Here is a 21955-nt window from a genome sequence, read left to right as displayed (position 1 = left end):
TCTCAGCATCTCAGAAACCATGCTTGAAGGTTGAGTATTTTAACCTCTGGAGGGAGAACCCGACCCTCCTCTCATGAGAGAAGGACCTCTCTTAGTGGAAGACATATTGGAGGACAGATGGACATGTCCAAAAGGTCCGGTTACCACGTCCTCCTGGCCCCATCCGGAGCAATTAGGATAATGGGCTTCTCAAACTTTGTCAACCTCCTGATCACGTGAGGAATGACGGGGACTGGAGGAAACACGTACAGGAGGGGAAATTCCCAGTCGACTACAGACGTGTCCCCTAGAGCTCCTCTTGGGGGAAATTCCCTGGAACAATGCAGTTCGCACTTCCAGTGGACACTGGTCATGAACCAATCCACTTGAGGGGTTCCCCTAAGGATAAAGATCTCTTGAAGGACTTCCTGAGCTAGTTCCCCACTGGTGGGAGACTGTGCTCCGCCTGCTCAGAGCGTCCGCTGCCGTTTTCTCTTCTCCAGCTAGGTGAACTGCTGATAGAGAAATTCCTTCTTGAATTGCCCAGTACCATAGCTGAATTGCCTCTCTGCACAGTGGTAGTGACCCTACACCTCATCCCTTGCGGAGGTAGTACATGGCCACTGTGTTGTCCGGCATTATCAGGACATTCTTTCCCCGAACAGAGGGCAGGAAGGCCTTCAACGTTAGTCCGATTGCCCTCAGCTCCAGTAGACCGATATGTAGTTTGGACTCTGATGTAGACCAACGACCGCTGACAGTCAGATCGTTGGTGTGGGCTCCCCACCCTGTGAGTAGACATCCATCACTACTGATCTCCCCAGCCATGGTTGGCAAAAGGGTCCGCCCTTCAAAATGTTGTCCTCGCAGGCCCAACACAGAAGATCCTGTGTGACCCTCTTTGGAACCTGAAGTAGGTCCGACATCTTTCCTGAGAACTTGGACCATTGAGTTCTGAGAGCCCACTGATGGGATCTCATTCGCAGGCGGGCCTCTGGAACCAGAAAGATGCAGGATGCCATGAGGCCAAGCAACCTCATACATACATAAATAAATAAATAAATAAATAAATAAATAAATAAATAAAAGGCTGGGAGACGCTGGGCACTATTAAAATTTGGTGACCACTTGTAGAATGTCTTGAGCCCTCGCCTCGGGTGGCAAGGTCTTTCCCAATGATATATCGATGAACTGGAGCTTTTGAGAAGGGTTTATATGAGACTTCTTGTAATTGAGCGAAAAGGCCAGTCTGTGAAGAGAGTGGCAGGTGACGTTGAGATGATTCAGGCCTTGTTCAGGAAAAAGCGCCTTTATCTGCCAATCGTCCAGGTAGGGGTAGACGTGAATACCGCCCTCTCCTGAGGCTTGCTGCAACCACCTCCATCAGTTTGGTGAATACCCTTGGGTGGAGGTCATCGAATGGCAGAACTCAAAATTGATCATGAGAACCGCCAACTGCGAATCTCAGGTATTTTCTGTGCTTGAGATGGATTGGCACATGAAATCAAGCATCCTGAATGTCCAATGACACCATGCAATCCTGGAGTTGGAGGGCCTGAAGGATCTGACAATGTGTGATCATCTTGAACTTGTCCTTCCTGAGGAACTTGTTCAAGTATCTCAAGTCCAAGATGGGTCTCAATCCTCTATCCTTTTTGGGTATTAGGAAACAGGGGGGTGGGGCGCTAGAGAGCCCACACAAGATGGCAGCAGGTTGACAGGGCTACTGCTGGAGATGCCATGGACCTGCAAATATAAGCGCCGAAAGATTGAAATAGTCGAAAACAGAATTGAGGAACAAGTAATCGCATCATGCCGGACCCAAGGGAAACCAGAACAGAGCTGCAGAGCCGAAGATATTTTAAGGCGGCCTGCTGCAGCACTCGAGCGCAGCATAAACTGAAGCCCACCATAGCCGCCAAATTCAGGGTGCAGGCAACGCGTACCGTAACCCAGGACCACCGAGGCCAGAGCTCCCAGCAAGCAGCAAAGGAAAGGTAGCAGGCCGCATCGCCCACCGGAGACGCAGTGAGGGCACCGATACAAGTCGAAACGAGGTGAACGGGAGAAGGCTCTCTGGAAACGGGCTCTCAGGTGACGTTGTGGCGCCACACAGGAGTTTAAACCACCGCCGAAGCAGGAGAACAGAGGATGCCAGCCCGCTGACCTGGTGTTTGGCGAGGGTGCTGCTGCGCGCCCCAAGGCGGACACCACTGCTCTGGAAGCCGGATCGAGACAAGCAGCTGGTTCAGACACGGAGAGCACCCTGAAGAAGCTGGTGTGACTAACAAATAAGCAGGGGGAAGGTGGGGCGTCCGGGCGCCTGGCAGGGGGGATAGAAGGAGGGACAGAAGCACTCAGTAATAACACACAGGCCCCCATTGTGCCACCCCCCCTGCCTGCCCCCTGACCCTCCCCAGCTAGAACTCATTCTGCAGCTGCACATCCGGAGAGGGGAATAACGATCGCCAGGGCAGCAGCGCACCTACCACACGCGCACCCCGGGTGACCCTGAGCCAACGCCCCAACGCAGGAAATGGGAGTCCAATCTCACATCAAAGAGGTAACATAAGGGAGGCATAGCGTGTCACGGCCCAAGCAAGGTCAGACTGAACACCGCCCAAACCTCAAGTGCTAAACACGGGCAAACAAGGCCCATGGCAGGAGGTCCAACCGGACTAAAAGTGACCACTGGCGGCACCCGGAGCGGGGGGGCTACACCTACACTCGCAAGCACTGAAATATCACACAAGGTGCCCCAGAGAAGGGAATAGTTTCTTACCTGTAACTCCATTTCTCCAGCATTGGTATCTTTCATGGATTCACATGCTTAGAATATTCCCCGTCAGACTGGGACCCCTCGGTACACATATATAGCCTTTTCCTATAGGAAAACTTCTGACACTTTTGTGTCCTATCTACGTCCTTTTAGGACCCGCCTACGCATGCTCCGCAGGCCGTCCCAGTATAAGAGGCCCGCCCCCGCGGTTCCCCTTCAGATTTCGGCCCCTCCAAAGTAGGAAGGGTTAAACTTATCCATCACATACATTGCAGTCCCGGGGAGGCTTGGCGGGCGCATGTGAATCCATGAAAGATACCAATGCTGGAGAAATGGAGTTACAGGTAAGAAACTATTCCCTTCTCCAGCATTGGATCTTTCATGGATTCACATGCTTAGAATAGATTGTATAGCAGTAACACTTGAGACGGTGGTGAGAATGCAATGTAATGTACCCTCACCCTACTACTCAACACATATGCGCAGCAGTAATAAGTTTACTCATATAACCTTTCCCACCGAAAGTATACTGTCATCAAAGGTAGAAAACACACTCTCCACAACGTGGAGCTTACCTTACTGAAACAGATGGCGCAGGACAGCTCTTCCCATCTGCGCCTCATCCGCATGCTGCCTGGCAAGACAGTAGTGGCGGGTAAAGGTGTGGGGCACTGACCATGCCGCAGCTTGGCATATGTCCGTCAGCGGAATTCCGGCCCATAACGCTGTTGAGGATGACATTGACCTTGTAGAATGGGCTCTAGGATGTCTTTGCAGTGGCCTTCCGGCCTTAGAGTGACAAAAGGCAATCGTCGACGAGACCCATCTGGCCAATCCCTGTTTCGAGATTGCTTTACCCCTCGTCGACAGATCATATGCGACGAACAGTTGCCGAGTAGCCCTGATGTCTTGTGTGCGATGTAGGTAGAATTTCAGAGCCCTCTTAACGTCCAGGGTATGAAGAGTTTTTTCTGCTGCCGACGATGGAGTGGCGAAGAAAGTAGGCAGAACCACGGATGAGTGTTTGTGATATACCGTCGGAACCTTAGGCACAAACGTAGGGTTAGTCGCCAGGACTACCTTGTCCTTAAAGAATCTTAGGTAGGGCGGGTCCACGACCAGCGCTTGTAGTTCCGAGATACGTCTGGCTGATGTGATAGCTATCAGGAATGCCAACTTCCACGAAATGAATTTCATGTCGGACGTGGCCATAGGCTCGAAAGGCGGTTTCATCAAACCTGCCAACACTGTGTTGAGGCTCCACGCCGGGGGAAAACGTTTCACCGGGGGAAAAGCTCGAAATAAACCCCGCATGAAGTGTTTCACCAGTCTGTCACTGAATAGAGGAGACGACTGCCTCTTCCTTGTGAACCTCGAGATGGCTGCCAGGTGTACCTTTATCGATGAGGGGGACAATCCCTTTTTTGCTAAGAGGAGCAGGTAAGGTAGAACTTGTTCCAGCGTCACCAACAATGGTTGTAGGTCCCGCTGTTTTCTACACCATTCACAGAATCTCTGCCACTTATAGGAGTAGGATTTGTTAGTGGAAGGGGCTCTAGCCGCCTGCAGAATTTCTTGGCACTCCTCTGAAATGTCTAAAGCCCCGAAATCCGGAGCCAGGATGTAAGGTTGAGACTGTCCGGGTCGTGATGCCACACCGTGCCTCTGTCCCGGGAAAGAAGGTACGGGACTTTCGGAAACGCTATGGGATGTTCCAGCGATAGATGGAGGAGGTCTGAGAACCACGGTTGCCTCGGCCAGTTTGGTGTCACTAGAATCACCCGGCAATTGTATCTGCGTATCCACTGTATTGTTTTCCATATGAGGGGAAACGGGGGAAAAGCATAGAGGAACATGTCTGTCCATGGGAAGGAGAACGCCTCCCCCACCAAACCCTCTTGGGGCCACCTGCTTGCAAATTTCTCGCATTTCTTGTTTTCCTTGGTCGCGAAGGCGTCCAGAGGGGGGTGGCCCCATTTCTCGAACACTTTCTTCAAGTGACCCGTGTCCATTTCCCACTTGTGTATCTGGGCCATGTTTCTGCTGAGGGAGTCGGCTTGGCAGTTCCTCACACCCGGAAGGTGATGAGCCACGAGGGAGATTTCGTGCTTCGATGCCCAATGCCATGTTTTCTGGGCTTCTATGGAGAGAGTCCTTGATCGTGTCCCTCCTTGTTTCCTCAGATAAAACATGGCTGTTGTATTGTCGGTCAGTATTCGCACTTGCAACCTCTTGATGTGTGGTAGGAACGCCTTCAAGGCCCATCGTACCGCTTCCAGTGCGTTTATGTGTAGGAGTGACTCCGTTGGAGACCAGCGACCTTGCGTTTGGAGAGCACCCATGTGCGCTCCCCATCCGGTTAGGGACGCATCTGTAACTATGGTGCTCTGGAACTCCGGCTCCTGTAGGGGCACACCTTTGTTCATATTGTGGGAGCTCTGCCACCACTGAAGGGTCCGAAGTAGCTTGTCGTCGTCGATGGTTATCCTTTCCGACCACGATCCCTGAGCCTGTGTCCATCGGTCTGCGAGGAATTCTTGGACTGGCCTCATGAAAAGTCGACAGTTTCTCACCAGATGGATGCAGGATGCCATGGCCCCCAAGACCGAAACATACTTTCTCATTGAGATCCTGGTGTTTCGCCGTAGCCGGGCCGCCTGTTGAATGAGTCTCGAGGTCGTGTAAAGAGAAGGTTTCACCAGCCCTAGCTGAGTCTCGAACTGTGCCCCAAGAATACCAGCGTTCTCGATGGCCGCAGAGAGGATTTCTCGAAGTTTATGGCGAATCCTAGCCGTTGTAGAAGCTGCATGGTGGCTTGTAGACTTGTGTTGGTCGATGCTGGGGAGGATCCCCTTACCAGCCAGTCGTCGATGTATGGGTATACATGGTGGCTTTGCTTCCTTAGCCAGGCAGCCACTGGAGCCAGGCATTTTGTGAACGTTCTGGGGGAGGTTTTGAGAACGAAAGGAAGAACCGTGAATTGGTAGTGGGTTCGCCCTATTACAAAACGTAGGAATTTCCTGTGTTTCCGACACATTGGAATATGGAAATATGCGTCCTGTAAATCCAGGGATGCCAGGAAATCTCCCTTTTGAACTGCACGGATCACTTCCTGCAGAGTGAGCATCTTGAATTTCAGGCTCTTTAAGGAGTTGAGATTGCGTAAGTGTAGAATGGGACGCCATTTGCCGTTCGGCTTTTTTACAACAAAGTATCTTGAGTAGACTCCTTGGCCTCTCTGTGATGTTGGAACTAATTCTATCACTCCCTTCGCTAACATTAGTGTAACCTCTTGTTGCAGTGCCTTCATATGGGACTGAGCGGTGAACGCAGGTGGAATTTGCGGAGGGCTGTGTTTGAATTTAAGAGAGTGTCCGTGTCTTATAGTGTCTAACACCCATTGGTCCGTCGTTATCCTTTCCCATTCGTCGACATACGCTGAAACTCTTCCCCCCAGAACGGGTTGTGGAACGTCACTGCTGATCTTTAGTTTGCTTGTCTCTCGCCGACGATGGGTATGATGGTCGTTTTCTGGAAGACTGGAAGTTTCGTCGACGGTTAGCCGATTGTAAGGCACGTCGGTACCCCTGGGAGGGGTAAGCCGATCTGGCAAAGGATCTGTCTCCAGAAGAGAATCTTGAATTTCCTGAAGCCCCTCTAAAGGGGCGAAAGGACTTGTAGCTCCTCCCACTCTGGAGGGCACCCAAAGAACGTGCCGTGTCCGAATCTTCTTTCATCCCTTTTAGGGCCTCGTCCACCTTCTCACCGAAGAGAAGGTCTCCCTCAAAGGGCATATCTAAGACCTTGTATTGTACCTCTGGCCTAAAGTAGGTACACTTCAGCCATGACTGTTGACGTAATACGACCCCATTATTGACTTGCTTGAAGCCAGACTCAGCAAGATCCACCGCGATGTTTATTGCGTGATTTGAGGCTTCCTCACCCTCTCGGACCAGTAGCATCGCCGCCTTCCTCTGTTCTTCTGGAAGATGATCAAGAAGCTGAGCCAGCCTGTGCCACATCTCCCTATCGTATCTGGCCACAATTGCCAGAGAGTTTGCAGCCTTTACTGTGGTCGCTTCCACGGAGAGCACTTTCTTGCCAAAGGCATCTTGGCGTCTCGCTTCATTCTCGGGTGGAGTCGTGCACTTGTGCTGTGCCTTTGCCTTCCTCGCTGCTGCCGCCGACACCACCGAGTCTGGTGTTGGTTGAGAGGATAAACACTTGGGTGTAGACTCTGGAGCCTTAAACTTTTTTTCTAGGCGTCCTTTCACTGCTGGTTCTGAGAATGGGTGCCTCATTGTCTGCAACCTCTCTTTCCATACATGGTCAAGTATCGGTATCGAGAACACCGACCTCCTTCTCTTGCCCATGTGGTCGAACAAAAAACAGTCCTTTTTCTGTTCTTCCTGGGACAGACCAAATTCTTTGCATGCCTTCTCCATCATCGAATGGAATGACGCAATGTCGTCCGGAGGGGACGGGTGAGCTGGGCTTCTGGGGTTTTCTAACTCCGTCTCTGACTCCCAGGTAGGATCCCTGGAGGGGGATAAAGAGACCTCTGACATGGCTCCCCCGTCCGACTCCGAATCTGGCAGCTCACCTTCCTCCTGCGCCAGTGTTGTGATTGGCGTGCGTGGGTGCGGCGGTTGACGGGACGGGCCCGGCTCATCGACGGGTGACTGTGGCAGGCTGACCTGGGGAAGTCGCTGGTCCAACGACCGTAGCAAGGACTGAAGCGAGGACAGAATATCCAACGACAAAACCGATTGAAGATTGAGGAGAGGGGCAGATACCGGTGTAACGGATGCCCTCGTCGACGACTTGGCAGCCGCTCGTAGCCCTAGGTCTGCTGGGCCAGCCACTCTCTCGCTCTCGTCCTCCGAGGACAGCAACATAGCTTGCTCTTGTAGCAAAGCCTTTGGGGGGGTAGGGTCGAGGACTTCAGACCTCCAGGCCTCCTGTAGGACCCCCGTCGACGAGGCTCTCGTCGATGCAATTGTCGACGGGACGGAGGATGCCCCTTGCGCTAGTGGCGGGAAGGCGGCCGGTGACTGGATCGCCGTCGACGACGCAGGCTTCGCAGGTGGTTTTTGCGGTCCCGCCTTCTCCACACTGTGCCCGCTTTTACTCGACTCGTGGTCGATCTGTGATGATCGCCAGAGGAGGATTTCCTTTCCTTCTCATGCTTTTTTGATGAGGATGATTTCTTTGACGAGGAGTCTGTAGTGGAGTGAGTTCCAGACGACTCTTTTTCCGACGATCTAGATTTCTTCGCCGGTGGTTCCGACGAGGCCGCGTGGCGTGATGTTGTCGCCGACTGTGTGGAGCCTACCTCCGAGGGGGGGGTATGCCCCTGCACCCTCATTCAGCCATGCCACCAGGCATCGGTTCCGGTCTTTGAGGGTTTTTTGAGAAAACCCCTTTCATATGTCGCAGGCATCAGCCGAATGGTGAGGGTGGAGGCAATATATACAATCCATATATCTGTCCCCCTCGTAAACCTTTTTCAAGCCGCACGCCGCGCATGGACGGAACAGCGCTTTTCCTGATACAGAGGACATATCGTACTCGAAATCCAATAAGGCAACGTAGTACAAAATAGTAAGACAACACGAGGAGATCCCACTACTTTGGAGACGGTTGAAATCTGAACGGGAACCGCGGGGGCGGGCCTCTTATAGTGGGACAGCCTGCGGAGCATGCGTAGGCGGGTCCTAAAAGGACGTAGATAGGACACAAAAGTGTCAGAAGTTTTCCTATAGGAAAAGGCTATATATGTGTACCGAGGGGTCCCAGTCTGACGACGGGGAATATTCTAAGCATGTGAATCCATGAAAGATCCAATGCTGGAGAACCTGTGTCGTGCTGCAGGAGCCCGATCTGACCAAGTAGTCACACTTCTTGGTCAGCGCTGGTGTGGTCCAGCCTCCGGGCAGCACTCTCCTACGGGATAGCACAGACATACACCAAAAACAGGGCAGGGGGTGGAGTGGAAAAACATCAGGCTGATGGACTTATGCGAGGATGGGGTACTCCTGAACCTTCAAGCGGCACGTACAAAATTGGGTCAGGCCCAGGGGGTTTGGCTTACTTACCTTAAGATTCAAACCACGATACACTCCCACACATTGCTAGACACCAGTCTCTAAACCCCGGCCCCATGTGAAAAAGAGATGGAACAACACAGAGTCCTTCCCGCATCTCTGCACCTTTTATCACATGGTTATACCCAACAACACGGGCAGAAACCACACACTATCGATGACATGGTCTGAAGACCTAGGGGCCCAAAATGGCATACCCGTCATCCTCGAATACTATGCTGTCATACCACTAACCTCGGTTAATCTAAAGAACAGAGAAATTCAATATAAAATCCTGCAAAGATTATACTATACCCAGACTAACCTACATAAAATGGGGCTTACCCAATCCGACAAATGCTGGCGGGGCTGCGGCGCTACAGGCATAATGGGACACATACTATGGCTATGCCCCATCATCACTCCCTATTGGCGGAGCGTGCATGAGCAAATAGAAAGCATGGAAGGGGCTGATGTCTCACACACCTGAGGCCCTATTACTGAGTGCAGACTCGGACACCTGGCATACAGACTATCTAGACTTCTAGGACTCATCCTGATCATGGCCAGGAAGCTCCTGGTCATCCATTGGAAAGATAAGGCTCCACCCTCGACTGCTGAATGAAGAGCACTCCTCTCCAAAATATGTTGTCTGGAAAGTGCGGCCTACTCTAGAAAGGCGACACATAATCTGACCAGAGCAATAAGATTCAGGGAAATAATGGACCCATACATTTAGAGTGGAAGGAGGTAGGTGGGGGTGGCAGAACGGCCATAGAGATGGAGAAGCCATGATAATAAACACGGCAGCAAAGAGGACCTATGGCTGAGACATCAAGCACACTAGGCATGAGGCCGGTTGAGATCGGTGGCAGATGAGCACTCTCACGAGGAGGGTGGGAGTGGGGAGTTGATCCAAGTTCAACAGGGAGAGGGTACTGTTGGAGAAAGAGAGGATATGGTTTCCAGTTTGTTGAGTAACAGTCACACTGAGTTAATGTGTGGTATGCACTTTTTCTCAAATGTACCATTACAAAAATTGAATAAAAAATTTAAAAAAAGAAAAAATGGAAATATGGGGAATACCATCCCTGGCTCCTCTCCGCTACAGGCACCGGCTCTATAGTGCCTTTCTCTAGCAGAGTTAACATTTTCTGCACAAGGAGTGGGTCTGGAATCCTCACAAAGTGAATTCCGAGTGGATTGCTCCGAGGTCTCTCTATGAAAGGAAGGCAGCACCCACAGGCTTTGATTTGCAATGCCCTAGCATCCAAAGTAATGTCTCACCATTCTTCTAGATGCCAATACAGTCTGCCCCTCACTGGTGAGTTGTGACTCAAGACCTCCGAGGTTGTGAGGCAGCTGATTCAGTGGCAGATGATAAAGATGCCCCTGCTTAAGCTGGTTTCGCACCTCTCCATTGTACACCATGAGGGAACTTACTTTGGTCTCTTTGACCAGCCAATACTCTGACTCTTCCAACTGAGGAGTAGTAGTGTAAAGATCTACCCCTCCAAGTCTGTCCAATAGGCCAAAATGCCTGAGGCTGCCTAATAGCGACACAAATATTTGGCCGCCACATTAGAGGGGTGCAACTTCAAGGCTTTCGTCAGCCTTGTTGCCAAAAAGGTGAGAACAGTCAAAGGGCATGTTGAGAAGTCTGGATTGCACATTCGGTGCAAATCCAGACTTCCTCAACAATGCAAACCTGCATATAACTATGCTAGTAGCCATGGCTCTGCTGATGGTGTCGGCAGAATCCAGACCTGACTGAAGAGACTCACACATGGCTTCTCTGCCGTCTTCAATTATGGCTAAGAACCAGTCTTTTTCATCCCCTTCGGGAATGTGCTCTTGCGTCATGGAAATGCAGTCCCATAGAGTGAATACACATTTTGCAAGGGTACATGTGAGTTGGCCGATTTGAGTGCCATACTCACTGCAGAAAATACTGCCCTTGCTCATCCATCTAATCTTTTGTCACCCATATCTGGACGGATGGTAGGGTAAGCTGCTTGCTTATAAGTTGCAGTAGCTGGCTGTACCACTAGACTCTCTAGAGTCGGATGTTTAGACAGGCAGTCAGGGTCACTACTGGAAGGGTGATATTTCTTGGTCACAATTTTATTCACAGCCGGATTGGTTTCTGTCATCTCCCAATTTGTCGCCACCCTTTTTTGGAGAGCAATGTGGAAAGGTAATATAGCATCTGACTGAGGACCCTTATCGAGGATGTCCATCAGATCATCCTGCTCAAATGGTAACGGAGGCCTACTCCACCCCATATATTGCACTACCTTAGACATAAGCTGTCTATGACGCATCAGCATGCTCCCCAGCCTTTGGTCTTCCAAACTCTAGCTCAGGTGAGTTGTCCACCCCACTGGCAGTCTGCAGATTATTATTAAAGGTCTTCAACCTGGATTCCTCAGAAATAAAACTTTCAGGCACATTTGGGGTGCCCAATTAATTGGAGGCCAAAGGGTGCATTGTTGTCTGAGGGTTCATTCTCCTCATATATTGAGTTAAGGGACTTAAAATAGGCTTTCCTCGGTAAAGGCTCATATGTTTTTTCAGGCATCAAGGGTTTGATGAATAGTGGATTTGGTGCTGGAGTAGCCGGATTGCTTTGTGGGGCAAGATACCCTCTCAGGTTAGGTGTCTGCTGATAAAGTCGAAAAAAGCGACCTATAGTGCCTCTTTTTGGACTTCTTCGACAGCCACTCCTCGACCTCAACCTCTTAACTTTCTTCTTCTGAGGAGAGTTGCCTCTCGACTCATCGGTCAAAGGTTTTTTGGTCGGGGTAGAAGATTTGGGGTTTCAATCTACCGCCAGTTTCCGCTTTCGCTCCTTCAGGGCCTTTCCGGTCATCGACTGACACTTGGTGCAGGCCGAGGTCTTATACTCGAACCCAAGACATATAAGTTGTGGATGGGACAATGACATTTTCGATTCACAATCTCGACACTTGTTGAACCCGGGCTTTGAGGTAGCCAGTGTTCACGAAGATGACATACTCGCATATATTCGTTAAGAAGCGCGCTGTATTTCTCAAAGAGATAGCATTTGCAGAAAAATTGAACTGAAACCAAAGGGCGCTGTGCGTGCTATATATGCCTTCAATTACATCATCCTCGAGACAGAGGCCCTCGAGGGACATCGAGTCGACTGCATCGACGCACAGCACCCTCTGCCTAATTTATTTTGCTGATGCTGGATATCGAATATCAAAGATGAGTAATACGTGGGAGGACACAATCCATTCGAAGTAAGGACATATGCAGACATGAACTCTGCTGGTGCAAGAACGGAAAAAACAGAACACAAGACTCTGGAACCTCCTCTCCATCAACATCTGACTCACCCTCTTGCTTCTACAGTTCAGGAAGGAGCTCGGGACCCTCCTCTTCGTGGAATGGCTCCTCTCTAACTGATTGGTCCTGTGAAGGCATCATAAAGCAAGGCACAGACAACAGATTTAGAATTCAAAACAAGCACTTTTATTAATTTAAATGTCAGGACGGAAAGAGGATTAACTTTCCCTATGCTAAGGTGTGATTTTCCTACCAAAATAAAACTAAGGAATGTCTGGAGTCAAAGAGTTCAAATTAGGAATCTGTGTCCAAAACCTATGCTTGCCCTCACATCTAACCTATACAATTTGTAGGAATGTCAGCAACTAAAACAAAACAGTGTTTAACACAAGGTTCTGAGCTTCTTCCAGCTCACAGCTTCTTTTCAGCTCTTCCCCAAGTGTAAAACAGTTCAGCAAAAAGTCTCAAAATTACCTTCCTTGAACTTAAGATGAAATAGTCTTAATCGGAACTCCCTTCCCCAAGTTTAAAGTAACCTAGTTCTCGCTTCATCAAATATCTCCAATCTTAAGGGTTCCCTTCCCCAAGATCTAGTTGAGGAACACAATTAAAAAAAACAGTGTCTTTGTCAAGTTCCACAGTTCAGTTAATTTTGTTTTCAAATATTTGTTCCTATAGTTTGTAGCTTTCACACAAGTTGATATCAATACTCCTTCCTACTTTAATTTAAGCTTCAGTATCTTTTGTTTGCATGTTCTTTAAAAGTACAAAAAAGGTTGGGGTGCCCCGGTGGACTGGCAGCAGAGTGGGCATTGCTAATACCTAAACGAAAAAGGACTGCTGCTGCATGTTGACACCAAAACAGTTAATGATTCACAACCAAAACGGTATCAACCAACTATTTAAACAATGATTAAATGAAACCAAAGTATTAGGATGCCAGAAGAAACACATACAAACCAAGGGCTAGCATGCAAGAAATGATAAAATATGTATTTCATTGATAATTTGCATTGAGTCAGAAAGGTATATGTAGCAAAACGTTATAAAACAATACAGACCAAAATTATACAACTCCAATGCTGAACTCAATAGACCTGGTTCTGTGGGTCTACAATATTATCAAATATGTGTTCCTATAGTTTGTAGCTATCACACAAGTTGGTATCAATACTCCTACCTACTGTAAATCAAGCTTCAGGATCTTTTGTTTGCATGTTCTTTAAAGCCAGATTTATTTTAGAACTTGTGACCACTCTGATACAAAGTATACCCACCTGTTTGGTAATTGACAATGAAAGGATCAGAGACTTTCGAAAACGTGCTCATTCGAAGCACGTGACCCCTCTGATACAAAGTATTCAGCAAATAATAAAGATGACACACACACACAGGGTTACTCATTCATCAGAAACTCACTGGTCGCTTTAACTTTTCTTGCTGCAGCGCGGATCACACAGCCTTCTGCCTTTAGTGTCAGGGCTCCAGTCCCATGCCCCTCAGAGTCCTGTGTTCGTCCTCCAACACAGGGGAACAAGCACTTCGAGCAAAAGGGAAAGGGGTAGCCTTCCAACACGGCTCCTTTCACCTTGCTCAGCCAGCTCCAAGGAGTCCCAGATCCCATGCCACGCTTCATGAACCGCCTCTCTCTGTAGTCCTCAGAATACCCTCAGTTTTCTCACAGTCTATACACTTGAGACTGCGTAATTGATCCACACTGTTTTCTTCTGTGGTTACTTATAGATCCATTGCGGACTACTGCACTCTCTCCTCCGTTACATCCCCCACCCCCTTGTTTCTATGCTCCTCAACCTTATTCTTTCCCCTATGATAGTGAAGCTCTTTGTTGCTTCCTGAAGTTAGGGCTGCGCTCAATAAATACCATAATAATAATAATATTGCAGAATAAATTGCTGGCAGAATACCACGGGGCATATTAGGTAAAATAAGCAGTTGGTATCATATACTAAAGAGTGAGAACACCTCAGAGGCAAGATAAAGATCAGGTAAAAGGGGGAACAACTATCCCAGGGCAGGCTGACAAGAGATACACACATTTCTTTAAATGACATGAAGCTAGCATTGCTGGTCTTAAATCCAATAAGAGCCTTGACCCCGATTGTATTCCTTCAAATATTTTTAGACAACCTCTGGAGATTTGGGCTACACTACTGAAGTATTTTTTTACTGTACGGTAGCAACTGGAAAACACCAAACATCATGGACCAAAACAATTATTACTCAGATTTTTTAAAAGGGTGTGTGAATGTCCCCCGGGAGCTACCACCAATCTCACGTCTCAACTGATTCAACTGATGCTTTCACATTTTTGGGAAAGTGATCTTGAATAAACTGATTGAATGGAGTAACTAAAGAAAACATCTCTCTCTCTCTCTATATATATATATATATATATATATATATATATATATATATATATATATATATATATATATATATATATATATATATATATATATATATATATATATATATATATATATATATATATATATATATATATATATATATATATATATATATATATATACACATATATATATATATACACATATATATATATATATATATATATATATATATGTTTTCTTGTATTAAATCTGATTTCGTAGGTGGGGTAAGCACCCCGCATTAGGTGTTTAATATTTGCTAGCAGTCAATGCTGTCTATAACAATATTTTGTATGATGATTACATTGATTTGGCTGAAGCTTTTGGTTCAGTAGGCAGGCCTACAATATGAGGAAGCACGAGGGACCCCCGAGTATCCGGCACCTACTAAATATACTATTTTCCCTAATTGAGGGCATCAATGTTGGGGTCTTTTATGGTTCTAAAGGGTTAAACACTTTTTCTTATGATGTAATTAGAGGTGTTCAGAAGGGATACATCTTGTCCCCACTACTATTCAACATTTTGTCTAACTCTTTCAAACGGAATAGAATATGAGCAGACACACGAGTAGGAAACCACACTCCCTTCAAAGGCTCCTAAGTAACTACACAATCTTCGCCCGTAGACTATTATGTAAAACCCCTAGATTGTATACTGAGCTTGTGGCACTCAAGGTAGTCAAGGAATACTTGACTACTAAACAAACAATAAGATCATCTGGGGGGATGGTTACCACCAAATTTGGCAAACGATGAGCATATAAACAAGGATCTGTAATGGATCAATCAATTTGGGGCACATTTCATTTGGCAAAGAAGGTTTACCCGGTTAAACCGATTTTAAAACTGTATAATCGGAAGGCTAAAGGAATTGCCTTATTTGGACAAATATTTATGGTACCGTATACTGGAGTTTGATTCAAATCAGTCTGGACTCAGAGAACAGGGACTTAAGGCCAGAGAGGATACGTGTACAATTGCCCCAGAAGATCTGTGTTTAAATACTATACCTAGCAGAAAAGCTGTCTTGACACAGCCGTTCTTAAGTGAAGTTTGGCAAAATGATAGAAGTGTGTATGTAAAATGGGTCACTCATGTGAAAAAGGAACTTCTAAAGGCAAACATCCTATTCACATTAGATGAAACATTACCCTACACTTCTAAGAAAACCGTCAAAATAAGTTCCTCACTACTGGCATAAATAGCAGCACAGGCTAAAAATGCACAGACTAAAAATGCGGATCTCTGTAAATTAGCAAATAGACAGCATGAACACATTTCAATGCCACATGGGATACAAACGTATTTGACTTGATTTATGCATTACAAACAGTAGAAAGCCTCAACGCAAACCCATTTTAACAGTTTGAGGCTAAACGCCCCAATGGTGAGATGGAAAAGGAAATAATTGGAGAACTCCTTATGCTCAGTCTATAAGGACCAGAATGAGACTGATTCACCAACTTCTTTTTGTCCCCTAAACAAGGGTCCTAAAGAGCAATTCCTTGTCCCAATGTTAGAGGTGGAAAATATAAAGCAACGCAGATCTGCTTTGCCAACTATTTTAAGTGTAAAATGATATGGGGGGTCACGGAAGCGGTTTGTAGATGGAGCAATTACTTTTAGAAAAAAATACCTGAACGTGTATTCCCAACATGTTTTTATTTTTAAAGATAGTGGCCTAATTGCTTAATTCTCTTTTTAAGATGGTTGCATTGGTTTTAAAGGTGGTATGGAATTCTGATGGGATCTTTTATTGAGAGATGTTCTTAATTTTATTTTAGTCAATGCTTTTATATTTGTATATGTACTATTATAGAAATGTTTTCTGAAATGTTACTGAATTCATAAAGAACAGGTCTATCATATTGACCTGCTAAAAGAATTGAGAGATCCAAATGTCCTTGCTCTATAGCCACTCTGATGGCTTCCGGAGTCACTTCCGAACATATACCTGAAAAACAAGAAAACAGGCCCTTCAAAAGTTACTGGACCAGGTCCCAGACATCTTTCTCAGAATCCTGAAAAAGTGAAAGATGCTTCCATGATAGCCAGATCCCTTCATGTCTAAAAATGAACCCTAGTTCGTATTGGGTTCCCCGGTTCCGGCAAGAGTTTAGATTTGAGATTCAAAATGTTTCACAACTTTGCGTCCCATGGCCTTTCTACATTGACTTTCTTAAGGTGAATACCATTTCTACCTTCAATCCTTTCCCTGTTGCCCTGCGAACAGTTGATTGAAAAGTTAGGTACTTTGAAGTTCATAACCCTAGATCCGATCACCATATACCCTGACTATACCCAATCGGTGCAGAGAGCAAGAAATTCCTCCGTCCCCATCAAGGCCAGGTTGAGGAAACTAAACCTGAAATACATCTTCCTATACCCCTCACGATTGAAAATAATCCACAAAGGGCGTGCGATATTCTTAGAGTCACCAGAAGCAGCTACCATGTGGATGGAACACAACAACCTGGCTGAGGTCCCCACAGAATCCACATCTGAGAAACATAACGAAAGCAGCCAAGGTTGATCGCTTACTGACATGGCTAGGGCACCCATGCCCCTTGCATCGCACCCTAAACCAGTTCGAAGCTACACTTCGACTGAAGCAAAACTACTACGTGAGAATGCTAAATGACTGCAGGGCTCACCTGACCTCCCGCCCATGGACACAGACCACGGACCCGCCGATGACCAGTGCAGGCCAGTTGCCTGCACGCAACCACTCGCGCCAGAGACCCGGACTAGGTCAGACAGCGCGAGAGCCCCCGAGCACTGCACCCCGGTGACAGAAGCTGGGTGCGTTAGTTATAGTTACTTTTTTCAAGTTGTTATTGTTTCGACTGTCCCACCTCAGATGAACAGTAGATGGTCTGGTCTGGACTTCGGACCAGAGGCTAGGTCTGCCCATCCCACACAGGCGGAACAACATGCATCATATGATGCGACACATGTAACACAGGAAGAAGGGGAGGTGCTCCCCACAACAAGGAACCCACTCATGCAATGGCAGCAAGACTCAAGTTAATCACATGGAATGTCAGAGGGATGGGAACATACATACGGAGAAACCGAATATATTCATACCTGAAGAGAAAAAGAATATCACTGGCCCTCCTTCAAGAAACACACCTCACCACGGAGGCCACAGACAAGATGGTGAACTACTGGGGGGCCAGGGTAACGGCGCATCCTTCTCAAAGTACGCAAGAGGAGTCTACACGTGGGTGAGTCCAGAAACACCGTTTCAACAAATGGGGGCAGAACTGGACAAAGAGGGCAGGTATGTAATAGTGTGGGGCATGCTTGAGAACTCCTCCCTGTGCATAGTAAACTCATACTTCCCTCAACACAGCATACCCTCTCACATCAAGGAGCTATGCGCCAGATTGCTGCACTACAGAGAATACACGGTCATATGGGGGGGGAGACTTCAATTCCGTCATGAATGCTGAACTAGAAAGATCAGTAACGCCACGCATACCTAACAGCGCTTCCCCAGGGCCCCTCTCCAGGATGGTGGCAGACCTACACTTAACCGACATTTGGAGAGACCTCCACCCCTTCGACAGATCATACTCATTCTACTCGGCTCCCCATAACCTCCACACCAGGCTAGACTATTTCTTCATCGCCAATGAGCTAACCCCACAAGTAGAATCGGCAGAATACATGGGCAGATCAATATCGGACCACTCCCCCTTACTGCTGCAGCTCTGCTTCACGGGCCCTCGCCCACCTATCCCGATGTGGCGCATGCCAGTAGACGCCCTGACTGACCCCGCATTCAAGGAAACCTTAGGAGAAAAGCTAGAAGAATACTTAATGATAAACAAGGGCTCGGTCGGGAAGTGGAGTACACTCTGGGAGGCGTTGAAAGTAGTGACAAGGGGAGAGATAATAGCCAAAGCAGGCGGGATCAGGAGGCAACTAAGAAAGGAACAGGAGGCAGTGGAGGAGAAAATCAAACAACTCGAAAGCGACGGCCCATTGACCACTGAAACGGAATCAGAACTGAAATCGATCAGGGAAGACTGCAGGGCGGCATGGGAAAGACTCTCAAAGTTCGACTTCTCTGTGCGCACCCTGAAGGCCCACAGGGAAGCAGACAAGCCGGGCAGAATACTCGCATGGTTATGCAGAAAGGAACACCCGAGACAAGCCCTCAAGGAGATCAAAGACAGGAACAATATGACCCGCAGGACACAACAAGAGATCAATGATACCTTCACAGATTTCTATAATGAGCTATACACTCACAAGATCGAGATTCCCACGGCAGATATAAAAGACACGCTGGCCGAAGTAGGACTACCCAGGCTGAATCAAGAACAACGGGACAAACTGGGAGAACCCATCACGGTTGAGGACATCACGGATGCGATCAGATCCCTCTCCACAGGCAAGTCCCCCGGGACAGATGGCCTCATCCCAAAATTCTACAAGGCCTATGAGGAGACCTTGTCCCTTGTTCTACATGCAGTATACACGGAGGCATATGAGTCGGGCACTCTCCCCAATACCATGAGAGAAACCCTTATCGTCCCAATGCTCAAGCCAGGCAAACCAGCTGACAAGTGCGATTCGTATCGCCCACTGGCGCTCCTAAACTACGACGGCAAAATATTAACAACCATATTGGCCAAGAGGCTCCCGAGGGTGATCGGATCTCTGGTGCATGAGGATCAGAATGGTTTCGTTCCGGGACGAAACACCTACGCCAACCTCAGGAGGCTCCAACACATAAGAGCACAGACGACCGAAAGCGAGGAAGACCTAGCAGTACTCTCACTGGATGCCATAAAAGCCTTTGATTCTATTTATTGGGAATGGCTGGTTGAGACTGAGGGAGTTCGGGCTCGGAGAACACTTCATCCGTTGGATCAAGGTCCTCTATAGCGACCCAGAAGCAAGAGTAAAAACAGGTGCCGTGGTATCTAGGGCCTGGCCCATCCAGAGGGGTACCAGACAGGGATGTCCGCTCTCACCAATGCTATATATCCTAGGTCTAGAACCAGTCGCAATATACTTTAGGAAGCAGTTCTTCGACGCTGGCATTAGCATTGGTGGGTCGGACAACATTATCTCTCTATACGCAGATGACGTCCTCCTATATCTGCGTGACCCCCTGGAAAACACCCCGCTTGTACTTGATGTCTTAGATAACTTCGCGAAATACTCGGGGATAAGATTCAGTAGGCAGAAGTCATGCTCGTTCCCACTTGCAAGACTAAGGGGTAAACCTGTGGAGGAGCTCCCTGAGATCGGGATCCGTTGGCAGGTGGACGCCTTTCGATACCTAGGCCTTGACATCACACACACACCAATATCCACCCACAAGTCCAACACGGAGGCTGCAATGAGCGGAGTGCGTAGATCCATACAATTCTGGTCAAAGCTCCCGCTCTCCATGATGGGCAGAGCCGCAATATCCAAAATGATAATTCTCCCCAGGTTCCTCTACTACTTCACCAACGTGACATACTACATTCCTCCATCCTTCTTCAGGAAGCTGGAATCCCTGATTAGAGACTTTCTCTGGGGACGAGCTAGGCACAGACTCACACTAAATGTCCTCACACTCACCCACGCCGAGGGTGGAATCCAACTCCCGGATTTCCAGAGGTACTTCTTGGCGGCTCAATCGACACATCTAGTAAAATGGCTTTCAGACGAACCTACAGCAGAGTTGAATCTTCTATCCCAATTCTCCGCACCGCTTCACCCCAAGGAGTTAATTTGGAAGACCCGAGTAGGGCCGCCCAACCCACCCATGATACTAGAGGTGGGGAGACGGGTATGGAGCAAGGTGAGATCCATAGTAGGACTGCAGCACTCATACACACCCGACATTCCCATGCTGGCGGACGTTTGCAAAACCCCAAGCGACCTAGCAACAATGAGGAGATGGGAGAGTCATGGCCTCTACACATGGGGGGACATGTTCTGCGACAGACTCTTCAGGGACTTTGAATCACTCCAAGAAAGGGACGGACTTCCACCGGGTCAATTCCTCTGGTACCAAAAAGTGAAACATGTAGCCAAAGAGAACTGGGTCGAATGGCCCGAGGAGCCAGAGACACATCCCCTCCTGAGGGAAACATATGAACTCAGCGACGGATGGAGACCGACATCAAGGTTGTACACCCAAATAAACAACAGACCCAACCCAAGGAGCGCACGGCTGAAGGAAAAATGGGAGACAGACCTGCGGATCGAAATCACAGAGGGCGAATGGTCGAGAGCCCTGATATACCCAAAGGAGATATCTAGGAATGCCAGGTTTAGACTGATCCAACTGAAAATACTCTACAGAACATACATGACCCCACACAGGATATCCACGTTCAACAACACAGTCGACCCAAAATGTCCCTGGTGCTCCTCAGACCTGGCAGACATGATCCACATGTTCTGGACCTGTCCCAAATCTCAGAAACTCTGGCAGGCCGCGGAACAAACCTGCAGGAACGCTGGCCTAGAGACATACGAGTGGACACCCAAGGAGTGCCTATTGGGCACCTACCCAAGACTAAGTAAAATCAAGCACCTGGCGAAGCTTATGGACATGGCCTGCGTGTTAACCAAGAGGACAATTGCCATGGCCTGGAAATCCCCAGCAGGCCCCAGGTATGAGCCCTGGATTAAAGAGATGGAGAGGTGGACCACGGCTGAAACCAGAGCCTGGGAGGAGGGGAACAGACGGGGAGGCGACGACGTGAGCAACGCGCTAGAGGCTTGGAGGGCCCTTCTGAGAAACATGATCTTTTCAACGAGCTATAAACCTCCCTGAACCTGTCCCCCTCGAACCCCAGAAGACAACAAGCAGAAGAGAGCAGCCCATCACACCTATGCGCTTCACTATGTCACCGCCCTGAGTGGGCAAACGCAGAGAACTGGCTCCGGACCCGCGCCCCTAACCTGGAAACATGGAACACGAGGCCCTAGTAAATGGTGGGACAGTCAATGTTGTTACTTTGTTTATTTATTTGTTATTACTTTTTTTTTTCTTTGCAAGTTAATTGGCACACAATATGTGCATCAGATGATACAACCCAAGGTAGTTGCCCAACAGTTTTTTTCTGTATATGCATATTTATAAATGCCAATAAAAACATTTAAAAATATATTCAATAGGATAGGAAGGGACCAGGAGCCTGAACACCTGAAATAAAGTAATCCATGATTGTGGTAAAGAACCTTTTAAAATAAGGAACAACATGCAAGCTTGGTTAACAATGTTCAGCTGCTAGTAGCAGAGGTCTGAGGTGCAAGGAGAAAGACCCATAGTAGACATAGCATTTAGGAAGACATTTGTAAGCCAGACTCTCATCTGAGTTGTGTTGCTGTGAAAAGTTTATTACGGTATGTTGTCCTTTA

The 21955-nt window shown here is 47.9% G+C and overlaps 1 protein-coding gene across 4 annotated transcripts in view; it reads right to left on the bottom strand.

The window, feature by feature from the left end:
• The window catches only part of JAK2 (Janus kinase 2), a 1999562-nt gene that overhangs the window by 1353063 nt on the left and 624544 nt on the right, over positions 1 to 21955 (bottom strand). The window lies entirely within an intron of this gene.

This window comes from Ambystoma mexicanum, chromosome 6p, assembly GCF_040938575.1.
Source record: "Ambystoma mexicanum isolate Mex_15411 chromosome 6p, UKY_AmexF1_1, whole genome shotgun sequence".
Taxonomy (NCBI): Eukaryota; Metazoa; Chordata; class Amphibia; order Caudata; family Ambystomatidae; genus Ambystoma; species Ambystoma mexicanum.
Note: the sequence above shows the minus strand (reverse complement) of the source record. Positions and strands in the feature narration are given on the sequence as shown.